We start from the raw sequence: 12,836 nt of genomic DNA, 5'->3' as shown, positions 1-12,836 counted from the left end.
CTAATGTTAAGTTTTCCATCTTGTTATTTATAATAGCTTGGCATCCTCAGGAAAGGCCTTGACGAAGCCATCTTTTAATTAGTACAATTATATTTCATTCACCTATACTTTCTACTCAGCCCACTGCTGAGAAACATAGTCTTTGCCTTCCTCAAGCCTTCCATCTTCTTAAGGAAAGCAGGCTCACACCTAAGCAATAAGAGCATGTAGCTGAATCCTGGATCAGGCTGTACCCAATCTGACTGCTGTGTAAGCAGAGACAGGTCACTGTGGCCTGGCGGGGCTTGTGGAAGGCTTCATGGAAAGGGCTGGGCCGGGCCTGAGGGACAGGAACATAATGTGAATCCAGAGAGCATAAACCAAGGCCAGGAAGGAAAATTTGCAGTCTGGACAAATGCACACAGGACCACGCCTGCAGGTAGTGGGAACCCAGCTCCTCTGGGTTTTCAGAGCTTCTCCAGCCCTGTGCTCCTCTTACTGGCACCTGGCCAAAAGATCCACAAACATTTCCATCCTGAATTCAGCCAGGTTGGGATATTTCATTCTATCAAAGAGAGAAGCCAGAGGCTTTGACCTGAATGCAAAGAACGAAAGTGGAAAAACGATGTTTGAATTTTTCTTCAGAAAAAGGAAGCAACCACCAATGATCTGGAAATTCTTAATAGAGTAGCAATTTAGGACAGCAGCTGAAACTGCTCGACAGAGTAGAAAACTGTGTGAGGCACCTTCCCTGAACTGCAATTATGATCCCACTGTTACTAGGAGAAAGAGAGCCGGTGACACAACATTGCCGTCTTAGATCTTTAAAAATCCACATCTGCCTCCGTTTTCTGATGCTACAGCCAAGCCCTGGGCCTTTTCTTCAAAAGCACCACAGTAAAAGCATCCCCATGCATTCTTGCCATTCTTCTGCCTTGCGGCAGGCTTCAGGTCAGAGCAGTTGCAAGATTGGCTTTGTCTGTGGTGTGTTTGTAGAATAAAGTGTTTTAACTGTTTGGCAGAAGGAGGGAAAGAAGAAACCAAGATGGCTGGAGTGCTTACACCTGATGGGTCACCCTTGGCAAGAGAAGGGAACTACTGGGTAGCAGGGCAGAGGGAGGCCTAGGGCCCCTTCCTGTCAGCCCCCAACTCTGTGCAGCTGCCCAGAACCTTGAGCTGGTAAGGTCCCTTCGGAGGGGCAGCTGGGCAATGAGGAAGGCCCAGGTGTTAACGGCAACTGCAGAGAGTCAGAGCACAGCATAGGCAAGTGCCACTGGGGTCACCAGGGATCCTAGGTACCCACTACTTGGGACTTCTGCTCAAGGGGGTTTTGAGTACCTTGGCTTCCTGGCTATTCAGGTTTAGGGGAGGAAAGACAGTGACAGGAACAAAATTGCATCAACCTCCCACAGAGTCCCATAGCATATGGGGTATATTACATACCTCTTGACCAGGAATTCAAGGTCTTTAAAATACAGACCCAAACTATCTGCCCAACCTAGTTGCTCCCCTGCACACACCATGTGCTCCAGTGAGGCCAGGGTTCCCAGTTCTTCACTGCCCCTCCAGCCAGGCACAGCCTTTCCTCCTCTCTCCCCTTTCTTAATCCTACCCATCCTTCAAGATCCATGAAGCTTGCTGATTCTACAGGCCCACAATAAGCTCTTCTTTCTCTAGAACTGGGTTACCCAAACTGCAGACCACGCCAAATTTAGCACCAGCAAAGCACGGACAACTAAAAGCATTGTTTGATTCCAAAGAATTTGTTACCAGAAAATTTCTTTTAAAAGTACTGAAATAATCATCATGGGCAAAATATAAATTTTCTTGTATTTCTTTACTCTTATTTTGTTGTTTATAGTAATGCTTATTTTTTAATTACCTGGAGGGGGACACCCTGTAATCTTTGCCCTAGACCTGAACCATGCCTGTCCCTCTTTGACCACTTCACCCAGTGACAGCCTGTCCTGCATATCAGGGTCCCTAATCATTCATGTCTTACATATGGTTATGTAACTATTTTCTGTCTTACTTTCTAACTAATCAGAATCTCCGTCTGGGCAGGCACTAAGTTTTCAGCATGGTTAAAGGATGTGATGCATGGAAAGCAGTTAGGACAGTGCTTGGCACATTGTAAAAATTCACTACATGTTAGCTATTACTATAGTTGTTATTATTATTATTTTACTTCTTTGTATCACCCTAGAGAAGAGGTTTTTATTTTCCTCAAAGATGAGACATGGGCAACCAATAGGAGCTCAATAAATACTTGTTAAATTACTTTGCAGGGATATAGTGTCTACTAAATTAAAGGGTGGAATCAAGAGCCAGCATATCATAATAGTTACAAGCACAGCCTCTGGAAGTATAATACTTTGATCCAAATCATGGCACCACCGCTTGAGTTCGATTACTTAATCTTAGGGTCTCTGTTTCCTTGTCTGTAGTGCCTACTTCATAGGTTTGTAATAAGAATTAAATGGGTTAACATTTCAACAATACATCACACTGTGCCTGGAACATTAGTAAGCCCTGTGTCAGTATCTGAAATACAAACATTACCACATAGACATTTACCTTAGAGAAAAAGCTTTCTAAGAAGTACCAAGATTAGAGCTTTTTTTTTTTTTAATCAATTTGAGAGAATAAGTTCCTCTTTTTGCAGATGAGCCATTGGTATGTTAATTACATTAGGTCCCAACTCTTCTTCAAAGCTGATGCAATAGGATCTTTCCTTGGCAGGATGTGACTAATGATTAAACTTAAAGTATATATCTTTGTAATATTTGTACTCAAACTCTTATCTACCTTTGCGGGGGTAGATGCTGTGCTATGCCACCCTGACCCCTCCTCAGGACTGCTGGGAGTGCTGCCAGCTGTCAGACCTCCTCCAGAAATCTACCCTCAGCTGGGGAGAGCCCTCAGGGACAGCCATATCCAATGACTGGTGGGTGTGGAGAATAGAGGCCAGTCCCCCTCACACCAACTTGCAAAAACTGTGAAGGTCATCCCAGCCCCAGAGTCAGCTGAGGTCTGTGATAAGATCCTTCTTGCCTTCCACAGGTATTAATCCCAGGAGCTCTCCCTAATAAATGTCCTGCCCACTAATCTCCATCTCAAAGCCCACTTCCAGGGAACCCAGCCTGTATGTAGCACCAGGTAGGACAAATTCATTTATTTTCACTAATTCTGATAAGACCTCTAATTTACAATGACCCGGATTCCATCTGTAACACAGGTGAGTACACGGTGTGGTTTGTCTGGGACAATCTGTTTGTGCCTTTAATTATGAAAAGATTTAATTTTTCATAGCAATCTCTTTGACTTTAAAAATATTCCCAGTTTGAACAATAAAGTATACCGCCACGCTATCTGTACACAACCTCAGTGTCCCCGCTAGGCATCACTGCTAGTGTGGAAAATGAGCTCTTATTAACATAGCCTAAATTCCCCTGGTGTGGAGCCCCTCTTAAATATAACTTTGGAACCTCAGCACCCTTGCGAAGCTCTTTCCACTAATCCTCCCCTGCTGCCCGGAACATCCGAGCAACTCTCTGGAGCTCACACACTCTCAGCAGATCAAACTGTCGTTCAGCTCCTGCTCTCAACCCTCTTCTGAGGCTGCTGCTCGCACCCAGTGCTGACAGCAGCCCTCTCCACTCTCCCTGGGACTGGTGGCTCTCACTGGCACTGCTGCTCCTGGGCATCAGACAGCCTCTGGGTGTTCCAGCATTGCCACAAGGCCCAGATGGCCTGAGGAGGCCCGTGGATGCTCAGCCCTGACCAGGGTTTGAGTATCTATTTCAGTTGTATTTCATATATCTACCCTCCCATGAGATAAGTAAAGAAACACATTCTCTTTGTCTGGATCCCACAGCAGGATGGCATGGGCCCTAAATGGGGGCAGTTCGTCTCATATTGCCCACAAAGCTGTTTCCCACTCAGAGTCACACAGAGGCCATCAGGGTGGCTGGATCAGGTTGGGGTTGAATAACAGACTCTGAACTATACCTGGAACCCCTATACCTACCTAACTCTAGTGGCTCAAGTTCTTTTTCCAGAATTTTCCTTACACTCCACATAACTGAGTTGGCACAAGCAGATGTGGAGGAATTGTAATCTAACTCTGCACAAACCAGGTATATATACAGGCAGTCCTCGCCTTTCAGGATACTGCAGGACCATAAAAATGACTGTGTAAGTTGAAACCCTGCAAAGTGATCTTGATAATGGGGAAAATTATAATTGTTCCGTGACCTTTCGAAAATTTTGTCAAAACGTGAAAAACTCTTACTGTAAGTTCCAAATGCACTGGGAAATGAAAACTTAGTAAAACTAATATTTACATATTACACTGTAATTTAAAACATTGAAAATTACAGTGTTTTTGGTTTTTTATTAAAAAACTTATCAAAAGTAGTTTGATCAGTTCTTGCCTTCTTCTTCTCATTATATAACTGATGTTACAGAGCAAGCATCTTGTCTATGCCTTGGTGCTTTTTCACACTTCTTTCTAAATTTGGATTGGCTTGCAATGCCATTAAATGTCTATGAGCATTCCTTTAAGGTGAAGTTTTTTCGCTGGCGTCACTTCCTCTGGGACATGTTCATTTTCTTGGAATCTGGGTGCAAATTTCACTGTAGCATCCTTATCTGAGCTAGTATCTTCACCAGTGGCTCAACGTCAGTCATCTCATGCTGAATTATGAAATAGTGAAACAAGCCTTTATTGGCAGCAAAAGTTCTTCAGTCTTCTTGTAATTACCTTTTTCTTTTGATGCGGCAACTTACATCAACGCTTTGGCTTGAATACTAGCCAGACTAATTAGGATTTTAAAATATTACAGTCTTCAATCCAAAATAGGAAAAAAAACTCCGTTTCAACCTTAAGTGGCTTTCTGTTTCTAGTGCAATATAAACTAAAAGATAAGGAAGTGACTTTATCTTGTTTTTTATACTCATTGGACTTTCCAGTATGGTTTGAGACATCACTTCCAGGGCCCCATATCTCATCCTATCTTTGTTTTGCGGTTGCCATTTCCATATCTTCTATTCACGTCCAATTTCATTTCCAGCATTAACACTTTTTGTTTCTTTGCTGTACTTGTATTTTTGTTATCTAACCCTCTATAGATTATCTATTTTTGTAAGATATCATGTTAACTTATCACAGGGAGATAAAGAGGCAACATGGCTACATGCACTGCTGTCTGTGCATGAACTGAGTAGCAGAGGCATGGTGACCAATCACAGACAGACTTTGAAAGAACTGATGCTATTGCTCACATCATGACGCACATTTGTTGTTTACAAAGTGGTCTGTGACCTGAAGAGTGGGCAGTGAAATTTGTACTCTATGCAATTACAGTCATGTACTATGGTGATGCAAATTTGAACCATTTTGTTGGGGACTGGTATTATTTAACTAAATCACGGTAACTGAAATTTGTGCATATCAGAACCATGAAAAGGAAGGACTGTTTTATGAATGTTGTTTATCAAATGTTTCTGAGCACATTTCTAGCATGCCATTTTACCCACCTTGTGGTTGGGTGGTTGCATGTGTTTACTTCTGGCTAGTGAATTGTGAGTGGAAGTTACATGTATCATTTTCATGCCAAAGCATTTGATTGCCAGTCAGCCCCGGCACAGCCTCTGAGGATATCTGAGAAGGTGGCTGCTCTGTTAGCCCGAGGCCCCTGCTAAGATGTCATAGACACATAGCATAAGCAAGATGCAAGCCTTTGTTTTAAGCCATGGAGATCTTAGGGTTGTTCATTTCTGCAGCATAATAGCCCATCCTGATTGATACAGTATATAATTAGGAGAGAATCTAGGAAAAGGAGGATAGGGAACTGGGCAGAATTCAGAACTCAGAAATTGGCAGCTAGTAGTTAAAAAGGCTCCAAAATAGGGAGAGGTTGGGGGGTAGAGAAAGAATCAGGGGCATGTACTAAAAACAAATTTAAAATCTTTATATGGTAAAAAAAAAAAAAAAGCACAAATACAGAAAATAGATGTTTAGTTTAATAAATTACTGAAAGGTGAACATTCTTACAACCTTTACTCAAATCAAGAAACATAACTCTGGCAACTACCCCAGAAGCTCCTGTTTGGGGTGCCCCATCCCACCACAGACCCCACCTTGTCCCCTATCAGTTACCAATTAACTCCTTTTTATGATAATGACCTCCTTCCATTCTTCATAGCATCGTCACCCATATGTGCATCCCTCAACACTGTAGTTTAGTTTTACTTTTAAAATATTCTTCTCTCTCTTAATGTACAAATTTCCTGTCTACCCCATTCCCCTTGTGAATTTATCTGCTGATGAATTTATTTGTTATCTACAGTATCTGTGATACTCATGATGTAGCAGCTATCTTCACCAAGAAGGGGGAATTTAATCCTCACCAATTTACGCTGCCTCACCCAGAGGATGCATGCAGGTTCAGCTTCATTCCATTTGGAGATCTTAGGAGCTACGAAGGGAAAGACTTTGGAAAAATCCTTCTTAAAATATTTACAGTGGAGCTGGCCAGGCATAGTGACTGGTGACTCCTAAATCGATGGCCTACAATGAAAGTATAGTCCCATTGTGTCCCCTGTGGATGATCTCCTGGCAAGGTTCACTGTTTCCAGGAGGAAATAAATCTGATGGGTGTGAATATCCAAACCTCAAACTCATTTGAAGTGTGCACATGAGTTTCTACATAATGTTTTGTTGATTTTATTATACTTAACTTCTAAATGTATGTTATATTTATGTCTCTACTATAGTACCACAGTATTTAAATATTAAAATAAGGAATTTGTATCATTTCCAAATAAAGTAAAATGTGAAGGTGAAAAAAAGGGATCATTTGCAGATTTTCCCACAGTGCAGATTTTTTGACTTGTGTCCCCTTGGTGTTATCTATGTGTTCCTCTGACCCTTGTAGTTTCTCTAATTGCTAGTTGGATCTATAGATTGGTCAAATTTGGGTTTGATTATTTTTGGCAAGACGATTTCACAGGTGGTGGTGCATTTGTTTACCAAAATATACATAATTATCTACAAAATAATTTTTTTTGTATTATGAACAGCCATTGATGTTCAATTCCAAGATTCAGCCTAGATCCATTCATTTATCTGTGGTTTCAGAACAGTAAAATTCCAATCCAGAAATTCCCTTCTCCTACTATGTGGTTATTTGTGGTACAGTTCAAACCAGGAAAACCAGGGTAAATGCTTGATTTGTTTTTCCCCAGAGATCAAAGCTCTGTCATATCCAGATAAGTTGCTAAGATCTAAATTTCACAAAACTGTCACAAAGGTCAAGATGGCCTCCACTGGCCCAGCCTTCTCTCACTAAGCTTTTGATCCCCTAAGAAATCTCCCCAGGCTCTGCACATCCATAGTCTTTCTCCCCATCTCTCCACCCCATCAGAGCCCACCTGCGGGGAGAGAAGGTCCTCATTTTCTCCACCTTAGAAGATAAATTGTGACAATCACCCATCCTAGAGGTATATGGATTTTAAGCCACATCTTTCAAATATTCTGTCAAAATCCTTGCGGAACTGAAAACAGGTAGCCCTAAGCCCAAACCCAGCTTAGGACTATGTTTTGTTTTGGCTTGCAAGAGTGTTTTTGTTTGTTGGGCTTTTTGGTTTGTTTGTTTTAAGCTGAATGAGACCATTTGGGTAAGGGGCATTTTCTCTCTAGTTAGAGCAGAGCCTACCACCCTGTCTGTTTTATACATTCCCTGTTTTCTGAGTCCCAAAGGTACTTGTGTTTGCCACCTCTATCTTACAGCAATATTGTAGACAGGTGTTAGTAGCCCATTTTACAGGTGAATGAACAAGAACTGGAGAGGAGACGGGCCTGAGTGAGGTCTAATGGAAATGGGATGGGTAGTGAGTGCTCTGGGAAGCGGACCACATGGGGGAGAATGGGTGGGGGGCCCTCTCCAGCCCTGCCCAAACTAAAACCCACATTCTCTTTTCTTCCCTTTTACAGAGACAGCTCAAGGAAGCATGATAAAATGAGGCCTAAGATAATATTTGGGGGGAGAGTTTATTTTTCTATGGTCTGTTTGCATTAGACCGTCAGGCGAAGAGAGGCAGTTAAAGACTTGTCCCAAATGGCTGGGCTGGAGAAGCACAAATCCAATGTCAATAGATGGAAATACAAGTGTTTGGTTTCATTAAACTTCTTTTTGAAAAACATTTCTTCTTTCCTTTTCCTGAGGCAATCCAAGGGAAAGAGATGCATAGCCGGAAAGAGACAGGGAGGAGGAGGGAGCAAGCCGGGGCCAGTGAGAAGCTGGTCCAGAAGACTTGCTCCCCTCTCGGTGTCTCCGCCAGCCCAGGAGGTTGTCAGAACTGACTAGGGGCAGTCACCTGGAGTCATCCGCTGGTCCGAAGGACCGTTGCTGATTGAGGGCAGAGGAGCGAGAGTTCTAGCATTTGCCCAGCCACAAACTTTTAAAAAAATGAGTGAATATGAACAAATGGTCAAATCAGGACCAGCTCTGGGAAAAAACGATTTGAATTCTGTATTCTCCTGTGGCCCCTTTTGGCAACAGCTGTGTCCTTTTCCTCCCTCACCACCTTGCTGACCCACGGCTACCCCAAGGCAGAGGCCACATCTGTAGAAGCAGAAGAAGGCAGGTAAAGTAGGCAGGATCTAGTCACCTTGGGTTTTCAGGTTAAAATCCCAGCTCTGACACTTGTTAACTGGGTCATTTTGGGCAAATTCTTTGTGCCTCAGTTTTCCCATCTGTAAAATTGATAAATAATAATACCATGGCTGTTGAAAGAATTAAATGAGGAAACAAATGCTTAGCATAGTGCCTAGCATATAGTAAAGTGTTCAGTGAGCACTTGTTCTAATTTCATTATTTTTAGAGTTCCCTCTCTCTCTACCTCTGTCCTTGCATTACATTCCACCCCCCAGTAATCCCACTGGATTTGTCAACATAGATAAGTGTACCCAGAAGAGTGAAAACACATATTCTCTTGCAGGGTACTTTGCACATTGTCCACCAAGACCCTCTCTCCAGTACGTTTCTATACAGCTCCATGAATACCACTTCCTTATCCATATGGCAACATCTGCTTGGGTTGCCCTCTTCATTCACCTCCATCCACTCAAATCTAGCTCAAGGGCCACATTGTAACAATATACTTTCTGTTCCAAGAAAACCAACCCCAAGTTCATATAAGAAGAAAGAAAATGTATTGACTACACAGTTGAAAAGTCCAGGGGACAGGTATGTCTTCAGGTATGGCTTGATTCAGGGTCTTGTATGAAGTCAATCACTAGTACCTGGTGTCATCTCTTGGTCTTGCTTGCTCCAGATTGGCACAACTCTCAGACAGACTCTACATTTGTGGTGGCAAGAGATGTGCATTGCAAAGTGAACTCCAGGTTCAAGCCCAGTGAGAAAGAGAACTTTCCTCTCTCCTAATAGCCCCAGCAGATGTTGCATGTGTTCCTTGGCTGTGATCTGGTCATAAGTCCATCCCTGGACCAATCTTATAATTGGGAGATGGAGGGAGGAATTTGGTGTTCCCACCTGTAACCCAACCTACAGTTCCTGGGCTGATGGAGGTGGGGAGGGGTGCTTCTCAGAAAGAAATCAGGATAGTTTCCAAAATAAGGGAGAATGGACACAGGAGCCAAACCCCTGCAAATATCCACTACACACACATCTCTTCCAAAACCCATCCCCAACAATTCTAGCCAATTCTCTTCTCTGAATTCCTGAACTAATTCTTCATAATGCCACCCATGTTGGCAATGTATTTTGCTGTGATCCCTTTGTTGAGAATAAATCTTGCTATATCAGCTACTCTATGAACTGCTTGATGAGAAAACTGTTCATTTGCCAATGCATCATGTACTGCCTTCTTGTATTGCACTGTTACATTTCTATTACTGATATTGAACTTCCCATATATGTATGTATTACCTTCCTTACAGATTGTAAACTTCCCCATGAAAGGCAATAAGGATACTTCTTTCTATATAATAATTGCTTGATAGATGTTGATTGATCTATAATTGAATGATGTTTCTTCTCTTATACCTTCCATTGGTTAAATGTCTAGTAGGTGCTAAATAATAGTCTTAGAATCACAGATTTAGAAGGAATGTTGAATTAGGGCAGGACCTTATAATCTAATGCAGGTCCCTGATTTTATTGTATATGGAGTTAGAACAGGACCCAGGGTAACACAGTGATTATATAAGCAAGCTTAGAAAAAAATTTAAATCAAGATCCTTTGAACCACAGTTGGCACTTGTAATTGTTGATTATCTATCTGACTGATTGAAAATTCAATGGTTTTTCCACTGAACTTTTATGTAAGACCAGGAGCAAGGCAAGGATGCCCACTCTCACCACTTCTATTCAACCTAGAATTTGAAGTTCCAGCCAGAGAAACTAGACAAGAAAAAAGAAACAAAAGACATCCTAATAAGAAAAGAAGAAGTAAAATTATGTTTGCAGATGACATAATCTTATATGTAGAAACTCCTGAAGATTCTACAAAGAAACTCTTAGAGCTGATAAATTTAGTAAAGTTGCAAGGTACAAAATCAACCTACAAAAATTAGTTGCATTAAAAAAATCATTTTATTGTGGAAATAACACTTAACATGAGATCTACCCGCTTAACAAATTGTTAAGTGTACAGTACAGAATTGTTGGCCTTAGGTACAACTTTGTACAATAAATCTGTGGAATTGTTCATCTTGCTTAACTGAAACTTCATGCCCATTGATTAGTAATTTTCCATTTCACTCTCCCCCTAGCCCCTGAAAACTACCATTCCACTCTTCTGTGAATTTCACTATTTCAGATACCGCACATAAGTGAAATGATACACTTACCGACTTATCACTTCTGTGACTGACTTATTTCACTTAGCATAGTGTCCTTAAGGTTCATCCATGTTGTCACATATTGCATAATTTCCTTCTTTTTAAAGGCTGAATAATACTCCATTGTATGTATATACCACATTCTCTTTATCCATGCATCGACTTTGATCAAAGCATATTTAGGTTGTTTCCATATCTGGGCTATTGTGAATAGTGCTGCAATGAACATGGGAGTGCAGATATCAACTTGAGATCCTGATTCCATTTCTTTTGGATAAATATCCAGAAGTAGGATTGCTAGATCACATGATAGTTCTATTTTCAGTTTTTTGAGAAACCTTCATTCTTTTTTTATAGTGGTTGTACCATTTTGCATTCTCACCAACAGAGTGCAAAGGTTCGAATTTCTCCACATCCTCAACATGTGTTTTTTGGTTTTTTTTGATAATAGCCATCCTGACAGGTGTGAGGTAATATCTCCTTGTGGTTTTTATTTTCTTTTCCCTGATGATTAGTGATGTTGGACACCTTTTCATATACCTGTTGGCCATTTATATGTCTTTTTTTGAGAAATATCTATTCAAGTCCTTTGCCTATTTTTTAAATTGGGTTATTAGGTTTTTTGCTTTTAAGTTGTAGGGGTTCCTTACACATTTTGGATATTAACCCCCTAACAGATATATGGTTTGCAAATATTTTCTTCCATTCCATAGGTTACCTTTCACTCTGTTGATTGTTTCACTTGTTATGCATAAGCTTTTTAGCTTAATGAATTCACACTTGTCTATTTTTGTTTTTAATGCCTGTGCCTTTTATGTCATATCCAAGAGACAATTGCCAAGACCAATGTCATGAAGGTTTTACCTTATGTTTCCTTCTAGGAGTTTCATAGTTTCAGGTCTTACATTTATGTCTTTAATCCACTTTGAGCTGATTTTTGTATATGGTGTAAGATAAGGGTCCAGTTTAATTCTTTTGCATGTGGATATCCAGTTTTCCCAACACCATTTGTTGAAGAGACTATCCTTTCCCCACTGCATATTCTTGGCACCTTTGTTGAAGATCAATTGACTGTATATGCATGGATTTATTTCTGAGCTCTCTACTCTCTTCCATTGGTCCATTTATCTATCTTTAGGCCAGTACCATACTGTTTTGATTACTGTAGCTTTGTAATATATTTTGAAATCAGGAAGTAATTGCATCTTGATCTCTAACATCACTAGAAGCTCCAGTCTGCCTACCTGGGCCTATTGGCTGGAGGCCCAGTGGGAAGACCAGCTAAGGCCACCACAGGAGACAGGAGTACAGTCCTTAAACAGACAAAACAAACAAACAAAAAACTTATCTGGCTTTTCATTCCTCAGGGACCAGAGATTAAGGCAGAGTATATCCTTTAGTTCCATACAGGAACTAAATCTATAAAATAAGAGAAATACCAAAGGAGTGTTAAGCCAGTTTAGACTCTTCATCCAAAGCCTTTGCCATTACCCGCAATGTAAACTCCTGTACCTCCGGCGGTAACTCTGTCCCAGGCCCAAGATATCTCTCTGGGCCTTGGCCAGGGGCTTGATCCAATGCAATTCAAGCTGAGCACTGGGCAAGGCCAATGGTGAGCACTGCTTAACCTGATTCCCAGGTCAAAGGATCTCCAGGGACACCAACTAGCACTCAGCAAGGGGGAGGAGGGCTGGGGAGGCATAGAACTGAAAAGGCTCTCCAGTTCTCCTCAATCCTCTTTATCAGACAGTGGGGGCTCCCTAGTTGCGAGACCCAGGGCAAGAACCAGTGATCAGGCCAACATGGTTCTCTGTCCCATAGGAAATCTCCAGATAACTACAGATAACTACCATCCTGCTCTAAGTTAGGTGACAGTTCTGATGGCACGCTATCACCTGCACCAACTATACACCCACAGGCCACATCTCTAAGACATTTGATTTCTCAGTGGACAATCAAGGCCAAATCTCTACTCTGGCTTGTGCTA

This window comes from Mesoplodon bidens (assembly GCF_964165515.1).
Source record: "Mesoplodon bidens genome assembly, chromosome: 14".
NCBI lineage: Eukaryota > Metazoa > Chordata > Mammalia > Artiodactyla > Ziphiidae > Mesoplodon > Mesoplodon bidens.
Note: the sequence above shows the minus strand (reverse complement) of the source record.